We start from the raw sequence: 23,493 nt of genomic DNA on the forward strand, positions 1-23,493 counted from the left end.
TACACACACACACACATAAATACATGTAAATAAAAATACCAAAAAAAAAACATCAAATGTGTTTTTAGTCAGAGTATTATTTTATACAGAAACAAATATTTGTAATTCAGATAAGAATGAAGTTAGTGTTTTAAAATCTTAAGGAAAACAAATATATTGAAATATAGCACATGAATTTTAAATTCATTCAACTTCAATTACAAATACAATCTTACTTTTATTTAAAGCAAACTATACATTTAAAAGATGGGGGTTATGCCTATTTTGTCATTTAAAAATATTGTTATGCAAAATTGTTATGCAAAAAGACAAGGACTTAGAGACAAGGTCTTGTAGGAAAAATCACAGCCAGCCACACACACATACATAAACACAGACAACAGCCCTCCCCTCCCCACACAGACACACACCCCCCCACACACACACAGAGAGAGAGAGAGAGAGAGAGAGAGAATCGCAGGGGAAATAAATCCATTCAAACTACAATATCTGACTTTCTGTTGCTCAGAGCGAATGACTTTAAATTGGAAAGTTGATCGGCTTGACGAGAACAATATACGTGGTAAGTTTTGTAACTGTAGGTAAATTGAGCAAAGTTATAACACACTTTATGTGTCCTTTTTTAGTCATAAAATTCATTTCCTCGCCACGGCCAGACCGTTCGAGATATCAAAAATCCGTCCGGAATTGAGCATCCTCAATGTCTTGACTTCATGCACACCGAGTTTGGTTGTGATTGGTAAACACATGCATTGTGATTTGATGTATTTCTCCTAGGACAATTATTCAAACAACCCATAATTCATAATTCATAAATAACTTCCATTTGAACTGTCATAAAACTTAGAGCACGAAAGTAGTTTGGCCTGATGTGATCTATAATTGTACCGAGTTTCATATTAATTCATGCAAGTGTGTTTGATTTATGGACAAATGTTCGAATCCCAGTCCAGGGGGCGCTGTCGAGCCGCCCTGCCACGCCCGGTTACCAGCTTCAGCCCGGCCCTGATGGCCATGGGTTCTGACCCGTGTGCAAAGTTTCAAGAGTTTTCGAGGATGTTAAGGCCCCCGAAAATGCCAGAGAAGTCGCACACAGCAAATAAAGGGTTAAAATTAACCTGACAGGCGCCACTCCTCTCACTCACACAGAGGGACACTGAGACACTGGCAAAATTCTGAGATTTTCTCTACATTCAAACAAACATATCTGACTTTCTGTGGGTCCTAGCTAATGAGTGTCAATTAGAAAGTTGTCCGGCTCGAGGAGTACAATATACATACCGATTTTTGTAACTGTAGATAAAACTAACAACCCCACTTTTGTCAAAAGGTGGCGCTACTGAGCCCTCACCACGCCCGTTTCTGAAACTTTGCACATGTCTACTGGCTAATAAATGTGATGTGTCTGTCGAGTTTCATGCATTTTGAAGCATGCTAAGGGTCTCAAAAGCATCCTAAAAGCATCCTAAAAGAAGGGTAAAGTTTGATGCGTCGCCACGGCAACAGTTTCAAAGATATCAAGAATCCATTCACAGGTCTACATCTGCCGTATGTTTACATTATACATATGAAGTTTGAAGCAAATCAGGTAAAAATTAAAGGGTGATATCAAAGCATTTTGAAAGTGACACACTTCCTGCTGCCAGTTGGTGGCGCTATAACTTTGGCTCACAATAGTCACATCCATGTGATCGTCCTCTTACAGCGAACACACTGCTGAAGTTTCATCAAGATCAGTTAATGTATGCTGAAGTTATAACACACTTCCTGTTTCACGTTTCTCGCCATGATTTCGTTTCCTCGCCACGGACAAACCGTTCGAGATATCAAAAATCCCCTCGCAAACTTTCATCCTCAATGTCTTGACTTCACGCTGACCGAGTTTCGTCGAATTTGGATCAAAGCTCTAGGAGGAGTATATGACATTCCATTGCGAGCGTTTTACAAACAAACCTCAATAGCCGACTTCCTGTTGGGCTGGGGTAAAAAGTAAGAGCGCGAGGTATAGATGAAACGATGAGATCAACATGTGTACCGAGTTTCATATTATTACATACAAGCGTGTTTGAGTTATGGACCAAGTGTTCGGACCCCGTTCCAGGGGGCGCTGACGAGCCGCCCTACCACGCCCGGGTACCAGCTTCAGCCCAGCTCTGATGGCCGCGGGTTCTGACCCGTGTGCAAAGTTTCAAGAGTTTTCGAGCACGTTAAGGGCCCCAAAAGTGCCCAAAAGGTAGTAAAATAATAATTATTATAATAAATATAGCTGCGAGCAGCGATTGCGGGCCCAAGCCGGTGGCACCGCAACCCTGATGCCTTTAGTTACCCAAAGGCACCGGGATGGTGGTACCGCCGGCTTTGGCCCTTTATCGCTGCTCACAGCTATATTTATATTTAATATAAAGCCGGTGGCACCGCCACCTTGGTGCCTTTAGGTTTATTCTGTACGACGTGTAAAAACGTAACCCCCGCTTTGACTATCAAAAAGAAGTGTATTGTAGAGCTTGCATCAATGCGGACTCGATGCGCTGTGCGCTGTAACTACATGTGGCTTTAAGCGCATCATTCTCCACTCTGGATGCGCATAAGCGTTTTGTGCCACACTGTACTGAGCCTTTCATATCATAATGCAGTGACGCAATGACAGATTATTAATTGCCTTTCTTGTTCTGTTCCATCTATTATATGTTGATAATAGATAGGACAGAGCACTAAAAACCTCAAACAAAGCACTAAAAACTTAAGCTGTTTGCTGTGTAGTCTGAGAATGAGCTGTTTGATTTGCACCCTCTTCCTCTTCACTGTCCTCCATAAAAACCAGCTATCCAGGTCCATGTTGTTCTAGAAAGTTTGTATGTTGCTGCCTCAATTAACATCTCTGCTATACATTTAAAACATGGCTATATCTAAAATAATTTATCTTTTTGATTTTTGTCATCTTGTTTTTCATGAATATTTTACAACAATACAAAGAGCAATGTGTATTTTCCATTAATATAGTTTGTAATGGCTTTTTTTGTCATAGATTATAATCATATATTTTTTGGATTTGTTATTTATCTTTATAATGAAGTTGTCTGTATTAAGTAGATTGTGTTTAACACACAAGAGTGATTTATTAGTTCAACACATAGTTATAGAAATTCTACTTTATCTAAAAAAAACCCTGCACTTTATACACACACACACACACACACACACACACACACATAAATACATGTAAATAAAAATACCAAAAAAAAACATCAAATGTGTTTTTAGTCAGAGTATTATTTTATACAGAAACAAATATTTGTAATTCAGATAAGAATGAAGTTAGTGTTTTAAAATCTTAAGGAAAACAAATATATTGAAATATAGCACATGAATTTTAAATTCATTCAACTTCAATTACAAATACAATCTTACTTTTATTTAAAGCAAACTATACATTTAAAAGATGGGGGTTATATGCCTATTTTGTCATTTAAAAATATTGTTAAGCAAATTGTTATGCAAAAAGACAAGGACTTAGAGACAAGGACTTGTAGGAAAAATCACAGCCAGCCACACACACACACATAAACACAGACAACAGCCCTCCCCTCCCCACACAGACACACACACAGAGAGAGAGAGAGAGAGAGAGAGAGAGAGAGAGAGAGAATCGCAGGGGAAATAAATCCATTCAAACTACAATATCTGACTTTCTGTTGCTCAGAGCGAATGACTTTAAATTGGAAAGTTGATCGGCTTGACGAGAACAATATACGTGGTAAGTTTTGTAACTGTAGGTAAATTGAGCAAAGTTATAACACACTTTATGTGTCCTTTTTTAGTCATAAAATTCATTTCCTCGCCACGGCCAGACCGTTCGAGATATCAAAAATCCGTCCGGAATTGAGCATCCTCAATGTCTTGACTTCATGCACACCGAGTTTGGTTGTGATTGGTAAACACATGCATTGTGATTTGATGTATTTCTCCTAGGACAATTATTCAAACAACCCATAATTCATAATTCATAAATAACTTCCATTTGAACTGTCATAAAACTTAGAGCACGAAAGTTGTTTGGCCTGATGTGATCTATAATTGTACCGAGTTTCATATTAATTCATGCAAGTGTGTTTGATTTATGGTCAAATGTTCAAATCCCAGTCCAGGGGGCGCTGTCGAGCCGCCCTGCCACGCCCAGTTACCAGCTTCAGCCCGGCCCTGATGGCCATGGGTTCTGACCCGTGTGCAAAGTTTCAAGAGTTTTCGAGGATGTTAAGGCCCCCGAAAATGCCAGAGAAGTCGCACACAGCAAATAAAGGGTTAAAATTAACCTGACAGGCGCCCCTCCTCTCACTCACACAGAGGGACACTGAGACACTGGCAAAATTCTGAGATTTTCTCTACATTCAAACAAACATATCTGACTTTCTGTGGGTCCTAGCTAATGAGTGTCAATTAGAAAGTTGTCCGGCTCGAGGAGTACAATATACATACCGATTTTTGTAACTGTAGATAAAACTAACAACCCCACTTTTGTCAAAAGGTGGCGCTACTGAGCCCTCACCACGCCCGTTTCTGCAACTTTGCACATGTCTACTGGCTAATAAATGTGATGTGTCTGTCGAGTTTCATGCAATTTAAAGCATGCTAAGGGTCTCAAAAGCATCCTAAAAGAATGGTAAAGTTTGATGCGTCGCCACGGCAACAGTTTTCAAAGATATCAAGAATCCATTCACAGGTCTACATCTGCCCTATGTTTACATTATACAGATGAAGTTTGAAGCAAATCGGGTAAAAATAAAAGGGTGATTTCAAAGCATTTTGAAAGTGACACACTTCCTGCTGCCAGTTGGTGGCGCTATAACTTTGACTCACAATAGTCACATCCATGTGATCGTCCTCTTACAGCGAACACACTGCTGAAGTTTCATCAAGATCAGTTAATGTATGCTGAAGTTTTAACACACTTCCTGTTTCACGTTTCTCGCCATGATTTCATTTCCTCGCCACGGACAAACCGTTCGAGATATCAAAAATCCCCTCGCAAACTTTCATCCTCAATGTCTTGACTTCACGCTGACCGAGTTTCGTCGAATTTGGATCAAAGCTCTAGGAGGAGTATTTCAAATACCATTGCGAGCGTTTTACAAACAAACCTCAATAGCCGACTTCCTGTTGGGCTGGGGTAAAAAGTAAGAGCGCGAGGTATAGATGAAACGATGAGATCAACATGTGTACCGAGTTTCATATTATTACATGCAAGCGTGTTTGAGTTATGGACCGAGTGTTCGGACCCCGTTCCAGGGGGCGCTGACGAGCCCCCCTGCCACGCCCAGGTACCAGCTTCAGCCCGGCTCTGATGGCCGCGGGTTCTGACCCGTGTGCAAAGTTTCAAGAGTTTTTGAGCATGTTAAGGGCTCCAAAAGTGCCAAAAAGGTAGTAAAATAATAATACTAAAGAAAAAATATAGCTGCGAGCAGCGATGGCGGGCCCAAGCCGGAGGCACCGCAACCCCGGTTCCTTTAGTTACCTAAAGGCACCCGGGTGGCGGTGCCGAAGGCTTTGGCCCTTTCATGATTAAATGTTAAAACGGCTTGCCATACTCTGTCATTTCGACTAGTCACAATTATGTTACAGATATCTTAAATGATAATACAAACTATCCAAAGTGTAACGACTAGACAGAAAGACTTTGTTGATATCTACAATGTTAATTCCGGACAGGCAAACTTAGCTTTTAAATGTTAAAAGGGCTTGCCATACAGGGACGTAGGCTCAGAGAGAGGCTCACCATATTCAGACCAAAATATCTGACTTCCTCTTGGTCTGAGCTAATGACTATGTATTAGAAAGTTGTACGGCTTGAGGAGTACAATGTATATACCGATTTTTGTAACTGTAGATAAAACTAACAACCCCACTTTTAAGTATATATATGGTGCCTTTAGTGTTATTCTGCACGACGTGCAAAAACTTAACCCCCGCTTTTTTAAGTATATATATATATATATATATATATATATAAAGAGGGTTATTCTGCACGACGTGCAAAAACTTAACCTCCGCATTGACTGTCGAAGAGAAGTGTGCAGAAGAGCTTGCATCAGTGAGGGCTTTGCAAAATATATATACATACAAACACACACACACACACACATATAAATGAGGTTAGTGTTTTACAATATTAAGGAAAGCAAATGTATTGAAATATAGCACATTAATTTTAAATTCATTCAGCTTCAATTACCAATTTGTAGTTTACCAATTTATCTTACTTTTATTTAAAGCAAACTATACATTTAAAAGATTAGGGTTATATGCATATTTTGTCATTTAAAAAAATACAAAATTGTTATGCAAAAAGATAAGGACTTGCAGAAAAAATCTACAGTCAGCCACACACACACACACATAAACGCAGACACCAGCAACCCCCCCCCCCCTCCCTCTTCCCCATACAGACACTGATAGAGACAAGATACACATCCAAACTGCAATATCTGACTTTCTTTTGGTCTGAGCTTCTTACTGTTAATTAGAAAGTTGATCGGCTTGACAAGAACAATATACGTGGCATGTTTTGTAACTGTAGGTAAAACGAGCAAAGTTAACACATTTTATGTGTCCTTTTTTAGTCATAAAATTATTTTCCTCGCCACGGCCAAACCGTTCGAGATATCAAAAATCCGTCCGGAATTGAGCATCCTCAATGTCTTGACTTCATGCACACCGAGTATGGTGGTGATTGGTAAACACATGCGTTGTAATTTGATGTATTTCTCCTAGGAGATTTATTCAAACAACACATAATTCCCAACTTCCATTTGAACTGTCTTAAAACTTAGAGCAGAGATGGGCGCAGGTCACGCAAGTCTCAAGTAAGTCTCAAGTCTTAACCGTCAAGTCTCAAGTAAGTCCCAAGTATTTTTTTGGGGGGGGGCAAGTCAAGTCAAGTCACAGGCTATGTCAAGTCAAGTCAAGTCTTGTAGTAGGTTAAGTCAAGTGCAAGTCAAGTCACCTTATTATTTTAATTTTACATGCAGAATCTGATCTTAATAAAATGAAAAGACAAGATAAGTATTTGCCAGTAAATTACAATAATTTGCATTGTAAATACTCATGTTCAGTAAAATACACCATGGAATCAAACTAAATTGTAACTTCATAAAATTATTTATTTTTCACTTCTGCCAACAGTGTGTTTGAAATGTTTTAAATTTTCAACATTGAGTCCATAAAACAAATAACAGCTTAACATCCTACAGACTCTCTGAACACCTTCCTCTCTCTCAAACACAGTTTACAAACAATATTAAACTTTGTTACATTTCTCCTCTCTCTCTCTCTCTCTCTCTCTCTCTCTCTCTCTCACACACACACACAGTGGCGGTTCTAGACCATTTCAACTGGGGGGGCCAAGCTGGGGCCAGTTGTACTGTTAGAGGGGCCAGTTACATTTAGACCTTATCATTTTCTGCACTGCACTGAATGCATAAATAAGCAAAATACCATGTTTATAATTATCCAACAATTTGCATTTGCATTATATTTTTACATTTGCATTACATATATCAGTCTGTATTTGAATTTCCATTTTATTTTTTTACATTGAATATACAGTATGTATATATATATATATATATATATATATATATATATATATATATATAATTTTTACAAATTAATCTACGATTTTTGTGGGTTTTTTTTTTTTTTTTTTGCAAAAAGATCAGCAAATTATCCTCTAAACTGGCCTTTTTAGGGGGCTTTCCTCTCAGGGTGAATGAGCTTTTTTATAATTGTTTTTTTCCTGACATCTTTGAAAGACAGAAGCAATAATTAATGCATCCTTGGCCAGGATATAATTATAAAATATGACATGATTTTAAAAGTGACCTATAATATCGACTATGCAATACACTTTAATTTATCTAGTGCTAATAAAATTATTAAGCCTATTTGGAGAGAGAGATGTTTATAATGTGACAATATGTCAGTCATCGTGATTCGTGTAATAAGATGACTAGGCCTAGACTACTTGTTCTGAGCAGGTGTTGTCAGTGAACAGGCTGTAAAACTGTTGTCTAAGTTACAGACTGATACTAATTAAATGGGAAACGAATCGATTACCTAACGTAACCTCGGTTCTCTCTAGATGAGGGAACGAGCATTGCGTAAGCTAGCTTACGCTACGGGAAAGATTCATCTTACATCAGTCAAGTTGTCATAGTTTTTGTCAAACAAGTTGTGAATTTGTTGTAACATTAAAACAGGAGATCATGACTTACTCCGTGCTCCAAGTGATGTTCGGAGCTCCAGTGATTAGTTTCATCTGTGGGACGGGTGAAGAAACTTTCGGAAGATGTTGTAACAGAATCATATGAACAATTCCAGGATATGCTTTTTTTCATTGGTTGTTGCGTTAAATTTTACCCAGATACAATAGTGCCCTTTTCTGATTGGCTATTAAGTAGCACTTCTCTTTTTTTGATTGGCTGATGCGTAGCAGGGTCGACTGCTGAACTCCAGGCGAGACGCGCTTGATTCTCACGTGAGAGCGGCGCGGCCAGAGAAATTGCGTATATTAAATATATTATTAAGTTTTTCCGCATGAGAAATACAATGTGTGACGGGAGTGTGAGACAAAAGACTGAAACGAGTGACTGTCATGCTCAATGCGTGACACACTATAAAAAAAATATTTCACACTGACTCCACATTTAGGGGGGCCACAAGGGGGTCCAAGCTTGTTGTCGCAAGGCCCCCGCCTAGAACCGCCACTGCTCACACACACACACACACACACACACACACTTTCTCTCTCTCTCAAGAAGCAAAAACATGACTGCTAAAGGTTGTATCAGCGATGGCGGGGTAACATCACTTAACATCACGAGTGATATTCCCTTAGGCCACGCCCCCTTGTCTCCCCAAAGTATTATAAGCAATCATGCGCATCCCGTGTGCAGAACGATGCACTTGAAGCAACACCAAGTCACAGCACGCAACGCTTCACATTGAAAAGAACATAGCGAAGGGATGGTATCTATAATCTATGCTTAGTAGGGCTGCACGATTTGGGAAAATGTCATATTGCCATTATTGAGCCAATATTGCAATTGCGATTTGCGACTCCGATATAATAAAATGGTTTCATGAGTCCAACTTGCTTGGTTCTAAAGTAAAATGCACACACAGATTAATGTTTATTTCTCAACTCAAACTAAAAACAACAACAACAATAAATGATTGATAACACCTATAATGATCAATAAACCATCAACCAAACCAACATTACAGTGATTCCATCAATTGAAAGCCATCAACTTTTTAAAAAATTATTAGGCTTAAAAAAAATATATAACAGCTTTTAAATTAAGTGAACTTCAAACAATCCCCACATAAACCCATAATAAAAAACATATTTACCTGTGCCCTTCCTGTCTTAACAGGTACAGAAATTGAATAAAGTTATCAAACAGTCTGCGCTGCGTGAATCATAAATTATATATATAATAATCCTTATTAAAGCTACAAAAGTTCTTTACTCAAGATCAGTGAGTAATTTTCTAATTTCCCTTTGTTCTTTTAACTTTACTGAAAGAACGCTTTATTCGCTGCTGGCCCTTTAAGAGCACCCGTTGCCGAGACGCGGATCTCACACGCGCCTCATAGCACAACTCACAACTCTCACATTTTGGCATAATTGTGTGTGCTATTGTTCGTTCAAGCTCGAAAGAGAACTGTTTATTCTGGGCTGGCACACGGTCAGTGCATGCGCATTATGCGAGTCTCATCTATTCTAATCTAGGGCACTCACAGGCAGCTTTTCACTTCTTGTCGTGCAAAATGCGAAAAGGCATTTGAACCAATAAGAGGGGGATCTTGTAACACTAGTCAAAGGATGACAAAAAAGAAGAGATGCTGCGCTAATAGCCCTACTTTGTTTATTTCATTTAAAATCGCGGCATTTTGCGTTATATAATTGCATAGGTTTGAGATCGCTATTACGACTGCGATATAATTAATCGTGCAGCACTAATGCTTAGTGTATTCTAAAGGGCAATAAACTCCACTCCAGCAAGATAGTCATTTTATGCAAATCATAGACCTTTATGCCTTATCTACAAAGAAAGTATAATATTGGGAACATTGATCTTGAAGAGAGTGTCGTCGTGTTACTGTCGCAACCGAACGCGACGCGCTAATGCTGATGCATGGAGAATGACTGAGGCGAGATGACTTTCCGTTAACTTTAACTTAGAGACTAAAATATTAATTTTACCACACATTAAGCTATTGAATGACTTTAGAAGTCTTGGAATATAGTGTGAAAACTTGATTGTGCTTTACAGTTTTTTATGCCTTTAGTGGGGCTTAACAAAATAACACAATATGCAGAATGTCGGACGTCACTTATAGGCTAAACTGTTTTTATAGATAAAACTATTTACATTCGGCAGTCATGAAAACAAATCTCAGATAACGGTTGACTAGGTAACAATGTGTAATTTTGCGCCGGAGTTCTCCTTTAACTTACATTAGCTAGCTAACTACGAACGAGCTAACCAGATAACATTAACAAATTGACAAGCACTTACTGGGCAGAATATGGCTCTTCAAATGACGGACGAAATTGGAGGTTGTCATCTGACTGTCGATCTTAACGTTGCATGTCTTGCAAAGCGCTGTTCTTTTGCCATCTTGTTGTAAGAAATTCTTGAATCCAAAAGCGACGACGACCCTCGTTATCCCTCCGGCTGACATGTTGATGTGATCTGATGTAAGTGGGCGTGGTGTGCGCGTAAGGTATGAGAAGGCATGACTGATGATCTCTGATCCAGTCATGACAGCGCTATTCTCAGCCTGCGCTCCAGCTGGATCAACTTTATTTTTTTTTACATAATTTATATATTTTATATTCAAACTGAAAACATGATGTGATTAACACTCAAGTCATATTATTACATGCAAGTGTGTTTGATTTATGGACCAAATTTTCAGATCAAGTTTATGGACCAAGTTAATTTAATTAATAAACTAATTATATAAAACTATTAATGCACTACAATTAAACTGGTTATATGCCTTTACTTATAAAAAAATAAAAAACTTATTTAAAAAAATACCAGGCTTAAGGCATTTATTTTTTATGCAGGCCATACACACAGGAGTGAAATGGTTAATACCCCTCCCCCTACAAACACACACACATACACAGACAGGCAAAGACAGCAGGCTCAGATTGAGCAAGACCAAGTTATAATATTTGTATAATTTAATTTAGAAACAAATGATGTATAATTACATTTTTAGAAGATATGAGGCTTTTAGTGTTTACTTTTTTGACATTACTTTAATCTTTTGCCATAGTTGCACATGTCTATTGGCTAATAAATGTGATGTATCTGTTGAGTTTCAAGCAATTTCAAGCAAGCTAAGAGTCCCAAAAGCATCAAAAAATAATGTTAAAGTTTGTTTCGTTGCCACGGCATTTTGAAAGTGACACACTTCCTGCTGCCAGTTGGTGGCGCTATAACTTTGACTCACAATAGTCACATCCATGTGATCGGTCTCTTACAGCGAAAACACTGCTGAAGTTTCATCAAGATCAGTTAATGTATGCTGAAGTTATAACACACATCCTGTTCCATGTTTCTCGCCATAATTTCGTTTCCTCGCCACGGCCAAACCGTTCGAGATATCAAAAATCCCGTGGCACTTTTTCATCCTTAATGTCTTGACTTCACGCTGATCGAGTTTCGTCGAATTTGGTTCAGTGCTCTAGGAGCAATAATTTAAATTACATTGCATGTGTTTTAAACACAACCCTAAATAGCCAACTTCCTGTTGGGCTGGGGTAAAAAATAAGAGTGTGAAGTATATATGAAACGATGAGATCTATATGTGTACCAAGTTTCATATTATTACATGCAAGTGTGTTTAATTTATGGACCAAATTTTCAGACCAAGTTTATTGACCAAGTTAATCTGATTAATAAACTAATTATATAAAACTATTGTCAATTCACTACAATTAAACTAGTTATATGCCTTTACTTATAAAAAATAAAAATAAAAACTTATTTAAAAAATACCAGGCTTGAGAAATGTATTTTCTTTATGCAGGTCATACACACAGCAGTGAAATGGTTAAGCCCCCTCCCCCTGCACACACACACACACACACAGACAGCCAGCCAGCCAGCCAAAGGCTCAGAGTGGCCATATTCAAACAAAAATATCTGAGTTTCTGTGGGTCCTAGCTAATAAGTGTCAATTAAAAAGTTGTCCGGCTCGAGGAGTACAATATACATACCAATTTTTGTAACTCTAGTTAAAACTAACCACCCCACTTTTGTCAAAAGGTGGCGCTACTGAGCCCTCACCACGCCCGTTTCTGCAACTTTGCACATGTCTACTGGCTAATAAATGTGATGTGTCTGTCGAGTTTCATGCAATTTGAAGCATGCTAAGGGTCTCAAAAGCATCCTAAAAGCATCCTAAAAGAAGGGTAAAGTTTGATGCGTCGCCACGGCAACAGTTTCAAAGATATCAAGAATCCATTCACAGGTCTACATCTGCCGTATGTTTACATTATACATATGAAGTTTGAAGCAAATCGGGTAAAAATAAAAGGGTGATATCTAAGCATTTTGAAAGTGACACACTTCCTGCTGCCAGTTGGTGGCGCTATAACTTTGACTCACAATAGTCACATCCATGTGATCGTCCTCTTACAGCGAACACACTGCTGAAGTTTCATCAAGATCAGTTAATGTATGCTGAAGTTATAACACACTTCCTGTTTCACGTTTCTCGCCATGATTTCGTTTCCTCGCCACGGACAAACCGTTCGAGATATAAAAAATCCCCTCGCAAACTTTCATCCTCAATGTCTTGACTTCACGCTGACCGAGTTTCGTCGAATGTGGATCAAAGCTCTAGGAGGAGTATTTGACATTCCATTGCGAGCGTTTTACAAACAAACCTCAATAGCCAAATTCCTGTTGGGCTGGGGTAAAAAGTAAGAGCGCGAGGTATAGATGAAACGATGAGATCAACGTGTGTACCGAGTTTCATATTATTACATACAAGCGTGTTTGAGTTATGGACCAAGTGTTCGGACCCCGTTCCAGGGGGCGCTGACGAGCTGCCCTGCCACGCCCGGGTACCATCTTCAGCCCGGCTCTGATGGCCGCGGGTTCTGACCCGTGTGCAAAGTTTCAAGAGTTTTCGAGCACGTTAAGGGCCCCAAAAGTGCCCAAAAGGTAGTAAAATAATAATTATTATAATAATAATAATAGTAAAGAAAAATAATCCCAAGGAAAACAATAGGGCCTTCGCCCTTTCAGGGCTTGGGCCCTAATAATTCTTAGGAAAACAATAGGGCCTTCGCCCTTTCAGGGCTTGGGCCCTAATAATAATAGTAAAGAAAAATAATCCCAAGGAAAACAATAGGGCCTTCGCCCTTTCAGGGCTTGGGCCCTAAATATACTTCAGGTTCACCCAGTTTGGCAGCATCAAATAACAAAAGGCCAAAAGCTGAAATAAGCACTATAATTGAATCTCTTGCATTGTGGATGCATTTAAGTGGACTAACTGAAGTGGTGTGACAAGTACTGACTAACATCATTAGTATCGCCCTGCTTGAAGGTGAACGTGACACCAATGACCTTAATTTGTCAAACGTGAGACTGGATAGACAGACTGGAAAGCAGTAACACATGTGTTTGAATCTCTGGTGAGATACTGTCCTAGTAACCTTTGACCCCTCGATGTCTGCAGACTGGCAAAGGTCATGACGGCGACCGTCCAGAGCTCAAGCGCGGACTGAGGTAACTGTGCATGTGATGAGAGCATTTGGACTTCAAAAAGCCCAAGCTTGGGGAATTGAGTTTAACTGGGCATGCAGTCCATCTAGTGAGACCAGAGAAGAGCTTAAACCCACGCTATACTGCATACACTCTCAGTCATTTCAACACGCTTGACTGAGCTTTAAAAGCTTTTGATCTAAAGGCTTCTGCTTAAATAATTTAACTTTGTAGACAATATCAGTTATGTCTGCATAAAACGTTAAGTTATTATACATTAATATTACTAATTATTATACATTTATTATGTATAAGTTCAGAAATAAAGTGCTCCCCACTCATCCCAGGATGCAAATCATGATGTTGGTTGAAGAATGCTCAGAGTGAGCAGAGCTCAGTTACCCAGCTAATAACATGTGTTTTGCTAATGATCCCATTAAGTTTTGTATTTCTGAATGTGCATTCGAAAAATATTTTAGTGTTTTTGTTTTAGTGTTTTTTTTTTACATATTTGATCATTTTGCAAGTATTCTGCACTGTAAAAAAATATTTTCATGATTAGTAATCACAACATTTTTTTCATTTCTCAAATCAACTTAAATTTATTTAGTTCAGATAACATATAATTTTGAGTTTCTGATGATTAAATCATTCTCCTTCCTTGTATTAACTCACGTTTTCCATTTCAATGAACTTAAAATTTTAAGGCAAACAGGTTACTTACTTTTTTAACCAGTTAAACCAACATTTTTTTGTTACAGTGTGGGAATGTTGCTTTTGAATGTTCTCTGATCCATGGTTCAGGTAACAAAAACAGGTAACACTTTACAATAAGGTTCATTAGTTAACATTAGTTAATATATTAACTAACATGAACTAACAATGAGCAATGTGTTTGTTACTGTATTTCACAGTGCATTAACTAATGTTAAGATTTTAATAACATATTAGTAAATGTTCGAATTAACATTTTATACGAAGACTAATAAAAGCTGAATAAGTGGAGTTCATTTTTGTTTCATGCTAACTAATGTTAACTAATGAACATTAGACTAACATAACGTCTAAATAATGTTTCAGAAAAACGGGATGTACGAATAAAATGTTTGTGCTAACGTTTTGATAATGTTATTAAAGAGATCACGTTGAACGTTAACATTACCGGAAGAACAATTGTTGATAACTTTTAAAGAACCATGCCAGAACTTCTGAGAACATTCCCAGTTCTACAGTTTTCATGCTGTAATTAGTTGGTATTACTCTGAAATTAGTTATTTAAAAACCTTTTGATGACACATGCTGATGTACAGCAAATACACACATTATGTGTGTGTCTAAATCTGGACATCAATGAAGCCACATGTCTTCATTTTAAATTCTAGACACATTTAATACACATACAAATGCCTTACACTATGATAAACACAAACATTTGTAGTTAATTAGATTCCAGCTCTTTTCATCTTTTTATTTATATTCATATATTCATGTATTCATGCAATAAAAATGATTTTACATTGTAATTAAAGTACACGTTTGACTGTTACTGTTTGCTTTTCTTTTTTATTTATCTAATAGCTCTAGGTGACTTTTAAATTCCAGGTTTTCAGTTTGATTTCTAAGGGACCGTTGCGATTGATGGATGCCTTATTAGGCATAATATTTTATGTTTTGAGTTCATGAAGAGCTGAGAGAAGAGCACAGTTCACTGTCTGTTTGCCATCTCATGTCTGCTCAGATCAGCTTTTACAACACAGAAAGTCTCCACAGCAAACAACCATGACCAGCAAAGTTAAGCGATTTTGAGCATCCCAGAGCAGTGCTTTTAGTCTACCAGCTGACGGAGAGACGCTTCCTGACTCACATTCCACAGCAACAGAGTCATTCCTGGGGATTTGCCGACCTGAGGCAAGCATAACGTGGATGGATGGATTTTACTTTGTGAATATATGCAAGCAAGAAAGAAAAAGCAAATACCACAGGGTTAGCATGATGATGACTTTTTAAGTTCCAGATAAACTTTAAAGGCCAGTCCTCCCTTGTTTGGACAGTTTATAGTAATAAAATCACTTAAATGTTTTACTTGTCTTTGCTTTGAAATGAGGAAATAACTGAAAGAAGCATTTGAACACACTTCTGATTCACAGTCTGTGTTTTTTTTTTTTATCATTTTGATAAAAGTACTTTTGCAATGTCTCAATTCAGAAGTTCAATTCATTTCAGTCGAGGTAGGAGTAATGTCTAATCCATTTAGCCTGCTTTATCATCACATTTTACTGAAAAATTCACTTATTTGTATAGATTTATAATGCCTGTCTGAACATTTGGGTACCATTAAAGGAGTAGTTCACTTTAAAAAAAAAAAAAACTTTTGCTGATAATTTACTCACCCCCATGTCATCCAAGATGTCCACGTCTTTCTTTGTTCAGTCAATAAGAAATTAAGTTTTTTGATGAAAACATTCTAGGATTTTCTCCATGTAATGGACTTCATTGGGAACCAAACAGTTTCAAGGTCCAAATGAGAGTTTCAGTGCAGCTTCAAAGGGCTTTAAACGACACCAGACAATAAATATTTTTGTCTTATCTAGGACCATTCGAGTCATGACTCGAAAAAAGATTTGTTCATTTTGATGAACGAGTTTGAACAGGAGAGTCACTAACACTTATCACAGAACAGAGCAAGGCGAGCATTTGTGCTGAAAACTTAAACTTTTTTATTTATTTTTTAAATAACCAATCGTTTTGCTAGATAAGACCCTTATTCATGGTCTGGTGTCGTTTAAAGCCCTTTGAAGCTCTACTGAAACTCTCTTTTGGACCTTGAACCATTTGGTTCCCAATGAAGTTCATTATATGTTTTCATCAAAAACCTTAATTTCTTTTCGACTGAAGAAAGAAAGACATCGACATCTTGGATGACAGGGGGGTGAGTGAATTATCAGCAAAAGGGTTTTTTTTGTGTGTGTGTGTGTGTGTGTGTTTTTTTTAAAGTGAACTACTCCTTTAACTTTCAAAAAAAATATTCATTTTGTGTTTCACAGAATTTTGTGTTTCACAGAAGTTTTGAAATGCTGTCAGGGGTAGTAAATGATGTCTGAGTGAAAATTTTGGGGCGAATTAAGATTATAAGCACCTGCTTTAGCCTTTTGAATGACATTATTTGCTGACGTCTGTTTCACTTGGGTTGGTCACATTGAGGTCAGGATGTTTTATTCCCATAGAATGTCAGAATGACTCATTTGAGTTAAATTCCCAATACTTGCAAACTAGGAGGAGTGACCGTCAGATGAACCGCTGACAGAACAGACACGCTTGACTCTGCCTGTCTCCTCCTCTGTCTCTCCTGTTTCTGTCCTCATTCGGCTCCTGAACTCTCAGCACAGATAAAACGTTGTGAAAGACTAACAGAAAAACACTTTGCATGCGCTCTCTGCCAAAGACGGATGAAGGATTGTGAACGCAGCCACATGCTGATGCCAACCGCACAGAGGCATGACGATGAAGGACATTTCACAATTTGCGGACAGACTGATTCCCTATTTGAGAATTTTTTTTTGTGTGTCTATGTGCACAAATAGCAATGTAATACCATCTGTGCTTTCATCATGAGAGCAGTGCGGCTTAAGGCTTTGTGCTCATTTGCATTACACCACTGAAATAGAAGTAATGCGATATTCCCAATGCTTTGATCTAAAAACAATGGTTCTCAACCCTGTCCCTTCAGCCCTAATCAGGTCTGATTGTCATTAGCAGAAAAGTGGACAGGCTTGAGAAACACTGGACTCCTGAATCTCCACAGATGCTGCAGGAGAAGCTCCAGGTTCATCACATTACATCAGCATGATCCACAAATCACAAACACAGCACTTGTCTTCACATTGATGTCACGTGTACCATATAGCACACATCTGACCTTGCATTTACAGATGTTGAAAATAATTTCATGAATAGCACTTTTTTTACAGTTTCCGCAACTATAACAGGCAATTATGTTTTTTTAAATGTTTTTATTTTTTTTATAAGGACTCAGCAGTAATGGCCCTGTTCAACCCTAGACTGCCAGCTGTCAGCAAAGCCGAATGAATCACACTGTTAAACCGAGTCTAATCTCAAAGACAGACAGATGAGAATAAAATTTTACTTGACTGCCAATGCATAGCGTAAGGTATTTCTAGGGCTGCAGTGTTTTTTTCTTCTTCTTCTATTTCCGTTTTAACTTTCACAATAACAAAAAAAAAATGCAAGAAGCATGCTGATAGAATAATCAGAATACCACAATTTAATATGAGCATTTAACTAGTGTGAAGGCAACGAGAAATAATGCATTTGGATACATCTTAGTGCTCAGACAGAACATGTTCACTTATCTCTGGGCGACAGGCACGGAGAGCTAAAACTAAGCCTGCTACTCCACTTCATTTCACAGCCTGTGAGAACCTAGAAGGTACGCTGTCAGGACAATTGGTAATGCTAGTCTAAATGTGGAGCTTTTTCAAAGCACATTGATATGCAGAAGAGACTTTTTACGCCTAGACCGCAGACTGTAGGACCCGAAGGAGTGACATCAGGCTCTCTCTTTTCATTGCTGCTTATTGAATAATGTGAATGAAAAGGACCAGGTTAGAGAACAGTCACTATCAAACCAGCACCACCTGCTATTTTCTACAGAAGAAAAGAGTGAATGTTGCTGGTGGCTGTCTTTGCAATGCAACATTTCCTTTATGTAGCCTACATGTTATATGTGCAGAGTGAATGAAACTGAGAACTTGTTTGTACTGTATGTCTTCATAGGATGATCATATAATTAATAAAGCCTTTTTTCTAAATCTCATTTCATCTCCAATGCAACTATTAACTATCTCATTTTAACCTGCAGACTAGCATGCATAATACTCTCTGTTTTAATACGAAGCTTGTGTCACAACAGTGTACTTTTGTCTGCTTTCCTCTGCATTACTTCATTTCAGAGCTGCGACCTCCAACATGGAAAAAAACGTGCGGTGGGCGGGGGCGCTTTTCTCACCTCGCGTTTAATTGGCTCGTGAGATTCCCGCTCGCGTTTGATTGGCTGCAAATGACATCATACGGAGACTAATGACATCATAGTGGAGAGCCGCCGTAGGGCGAGATGCTTGGCTGGTCTCGACGCAGTCTGAGCTCACTCAATCCTCGACTCGTGGTAAAGAGTCAGGGGAAGATGATGGGATTACTCATTTGATGAAAGAAATGGCTGCAATGCGGCTCTAAATGTTTTGCCCGTGGATGCTGAAATCCAGCGAGTCGCAAAGACGCTGTCCAGCTCCACACGTGCTGAAAAAACACTGTTGCGCTATTATGTAGCCTTAGATAGAACTGAAGCTCTCCTCCACAGTGCCTGATGCTTTCGATCATGTGTGATTGACAGACACAGTCCTGAATGACCTCATCACTAACCCCTGCGCAATTGCGTTGAGGAAAAAGTTGCATTCTGCCGGTCATGCGCGAGCCTAATGTGTACAGGTACCTGACTGTCTGCATTAAACCAGTGACACAATGTGCTAAAACGTTATAATAGCTTCATTTGGTGATTTTAAAAAGCATTATTCTGTTGAGCAATGCTCATTTATGGACATTTCAAATACATATTTCTACCTCTCTACTATTTGAAGCAGCAAGGAATCATACTCTTATATGTTTTGTTTAGTTATAAAGGTTTAAGAACTACCTTTCAAACATAGGGTAGCTTACCTTAATTTCGTGCGTTCTGTCAAGATGTGGAAAGTTATCGTTCTCATTATGAATATTCCAGTATTAATCCAGGAGGAAAGCAATATTCCACAGGAAATAAATAATTAAATAAATCCTTAAATGGTCGTCCGTTGGAAGAAGTTATCCAGTAGGCCTACTCGTTGTTCTGATGCATATGCAGAGTGGCCTATAAGATAAAAACCACAAAAAAAAAAAAAATAGGTTCAAAGAAGAAATTTATCCAACTGTTATTTTTTTTTTTTGCTTCAGGCACAGATAAAAACAATAAACATGTCCAGTATTAAAAATAGTTTAGGCCCTTTGAGTCTTCGAATGCAGGTAGGCCATTTGCAGTTTTCACATATAGCAAAACAAAAAATCGTGATGGAAAAGTTGATTTGAAAACTCAGATTTAAACAATTTAAGGTAAATTAAACTACATTTAAATTGTTAGTTTCCTAAAACGTTTTAGCTTCAACTTTGGCTAGGCATGTATTTATGTTTCTATGTTTGTCACGCCTGTTGTGCGTTTTAAATGAACCTTCTGCACAAATGTTGATTGCATTGGATTGTAAGAGCAAATATGGAGAATAAAACAAAGATATTACTTTTTCAAAAGTTAACTCCTTTTGGTCTCCAGAGTTACTGAACAAATTAAACATACAAGCATATTAAATATAAAACATACAAATGAAAAATAAAAATCGATATAAAAAGTCAAATAACCACTTCTGAAATACTTTCATGACTTGTTCTGCATGGCGCACTTTTTAAACATATGGGGTGAAGGTTAAATAATATATATATATATATATATATATATATATATATATATATATATATATATATATATATATATATATATATATATATATTAATCAGGACTGATGGGTATGTTATTGAAGTTATTGAAACAATTTTGTTTCAGCAGTGTATTCTTACTTTTTTCAAACGTTTTACCATTCGTTGCAATATCAGACACTTAAGCAATGAAGATTAAATAGATCATTTGCGTTAAGTTTCCTCATATTCTTTGGAAGCTGCAGAACAAAGAAACTCCATCGTGCCTTTCTAAGTTCTGTAACAAAGGACTGAGAGCGACTGTTCATTGTACCTGTTGCTCGTTCACACAATCTGAGCATTTCGTGGCATCAAAATCACGTTCAAACACGATCGCAAATTGCACCAAATAGCATTGAATTAATGGCAATTGATTTAATCTAAGAAACATTAAAAACACAAGTAGTGCAGAATTCATCAGTAGGTATCATGCGCTTATAATTGGCCATGTCTACTTCGCGATTAACTACTATATTATCTTACCGATCAAAGAGATCAATGCATATCGCTCTACTTGTAACTAAACTCGTTTGTCATTTAATATCAATAGTGAAATACATTGCATGCGTAATTTTCGGTCAACTTCCTTCGCCAATCAACTTTTGACAGCTTTGTCTTCCTGCGTCATCCTTAGTCCCACTTGAGCCAAAAATGGAAAATAACTCTCAACCCTTTTTTCTCCGAAATTCATCCTCTCGTTTTTGCCTTCCAATTTCTTCATATTTCATCTTCGTTTATAGTTTGAGCATCTAGAGTCGCCCTTCAAAGCGCCCCGTTGAACAAAGGAACGCTCCTCTTGCTTTGTGTTCAACTTTGCGAGCTGACGCACCAACTCTTGGATAACTTTTCAAGATAAAATTCATAAACGAAATGCAATTTGAGCGCGACACAACCTCGATGGGAGCATGCAAATAACTCACCTGAGCGTTTTGCGAGGTCTTGGCGTGAAGTCCCGTTCACGGAAAAAACTTTTCGAATGCATATTTGGGTTGTGTTGATGGGTCCCTTTGTCTACACGTGTGAAGGGGTTCTTGGCCGCGCCTTGTTCATTTCAGTTCGAGTCCCGCCCTCTACATACAACTAAATAACAACAAAGAGAGTAACTTACTAGAATAGCTATTCGTGGGTGCTCGATAAATGCGTAAATAAGTGATTGTTTTGCTCTCCACGATACAAACATGCAACGGATGAACACATTTGTTTCTACAATTCAATTGTGTTTTCCAAGGATTTGTGCCATTTATGGGCTTTTAATAATTTGAGGTAGCCTAAAGATCTGTTTTGTGTTTTTCAAAAATTGAAAAACAATGACTGGTTATGACTTTATTTTATTTTATTTTTTTTAAATAGGCCTGTTTGCAGTAAACTGCAGTACACTAAACACACTTATAATGGATATTTCCAGCCATAATTCCCAAGTTTAAACAATGGGTTATTTTTCTAAATAGCTATGGAAAAGTGTTCGATAAAAAGTTGGTAACCATAGCAACTAGGTTTTGGACGTCAATTTTGTCATCATGTAGCCTATCATTTTTTTTATATAATATGAATTATTTACTTATAACAAGTAAATGCAACTTTTTTTGTAAAAAAGTAAAAAAAAAGTTTTAGATAATTTATCATCATAATAGATTTGATATAATTATTATATAATTCAAAATCATGACTGAGTATCCTAAATACTGTACTTTTTTGGTGCCCGTATAGCAGAAAAAAAAAGAGATTAGCCTACATTTAAATAAATTGTACTAAAAATACCGTTGTCTGTCTAATATTGGCCTAGACTAGAGGGAAAGGACAAACGTCACACTAACATGTGATAAACCTGTAGGACACCAAACTGACTTCAAACATGCTTGTTCAATGATCGGTGTTTTGAGTAGCCTAATGGATGCATTAAAACAAAGGCATGCACATTTTGAGTAAATAAAACACGACGAAACAATTTATTATGACTATGGCATTTTTGGAAAGTACTTTAATCCACTGACAGTGACCATGAAAATCCAGAACGCGCACCGATGTAAAAGTCGCATTTGATTTCATTATCTTTTTAAACACTATATGGTACAAAAATTCAGCTCAGCACTTTTGTTAACAACCGATTTTAATGCTGCATGTGGAAGTTGCAACGCTAACTCAGTGATGGGTAAGTTTAAGGGCGGAGTCAGGGGTGGATCATTCGTACGAATTCATGAGAATTAGGCAATTCGTAAAATCAGTACGATTTAGCAATAAACGTACGAACTATAATTTCGTCCGAATTAGCCACCTCGTAAAATACGTAGCCTATAAATTGCGTGATTCGGCTGATCCTTAATACAATCGCGGACAGCGATCTAATTATTCTAATATTTAATGTTGTTTTTTTATGCTGTTGATTTTAAATAGCAAATAAGAATCAATTAAATTGATGTATATATGTTTTGAGACAACGGTCTTGTTAATGATTTTCCGTTTTATTCAAGGTAATTAAAGCAACAGTCTCTTAATAGCGGAAGAGTACGCCTATATGGTATGGGGGGTAAAAGGTGCACCTGCTGTCTGGGCTTAAGGCACAATAATTAACATGATAGTAAACAGACGCTGACATAGATAGATGTCATAAATTAATTTGGCTGTCATATTCAGTATTGTCAGTATATTCATAAGGAAACCATAATTTTAAAAATATATATATTTTCATAATTGCATACAATAAAATATCATATTTATTTTCTACAACTGTAAAGCTTTATTAAATTGTTATGGGATCCCATTCAATGCTTTCAGACGACTTTGACAACTTTGTTTCTGTATTTATTTATTTATTCATTTGTATTAATATGACAGTAAATTGGAAAATTAATATGAAATGAATAAGAAAATTAATTATTTTATTTATTAAAACAAAACAAAAAAAACAACAAAAAATAGTACAAACTTTACCAAAGTGATTGTTTTGAATAAGTAGCCTATTAACTTTTAACTTTTTTTAAGTAGCCATTTGCCCCATGCTGGTGAGCCCTTTATGTGAGGTAAAAGGCCGACCTTGCCACTTCATACATTTCTAAGATTTTTAACCCCTTAGCTGTCACCCCCCCCCCCCCCCCTTGAGAATGGGGGTTAAAATGCACTATTCAAACTTAAA

General features: G+C 37.5%; 1 protein-coding gene across 1 annotated transcript in view; it reads right to left on the reverse strand.

Annotated features, from left to right (window-relative positions):
• The window catches only part of LOC148976928 (uncharacterized), a 189,449-nt gene extending 168,052 nt beyond the window's left edge, over nt 1-21,397 (reverse strand). The window contains exons 1-2 of the mRNA XM_089117456.1: nt 21,284-21,397; nt 19,524-19,710 (exon numbers count right to left, since the gene is read on the reverse strand). The gene's annotated coding sequence lies outside the window, so the exon portion shown is untranslated. The remainder of the gene's footprint in view (nt 1-19,523; nt 19,711-21,283) is intronic.
• Nucleotides 21,398-23,493: the final 2,096 nt, after the last annotated feature.

This window comes from Pimephales promelas, chromosome 12 (assembly GCF_988280905.1).
Source record: "Pimephales promelas chromosome 12, fPimPro1.hap1.1, whole genome shotgun sequence".
In the NCBI taxonomy this organism is placed as follows: domain Eukaryota; kingdom Metazoa; phylum Chordata; class Actinopteri; order Cypriniformes; family Leuciscidae; genus Pimephales; species Pimephales promelas.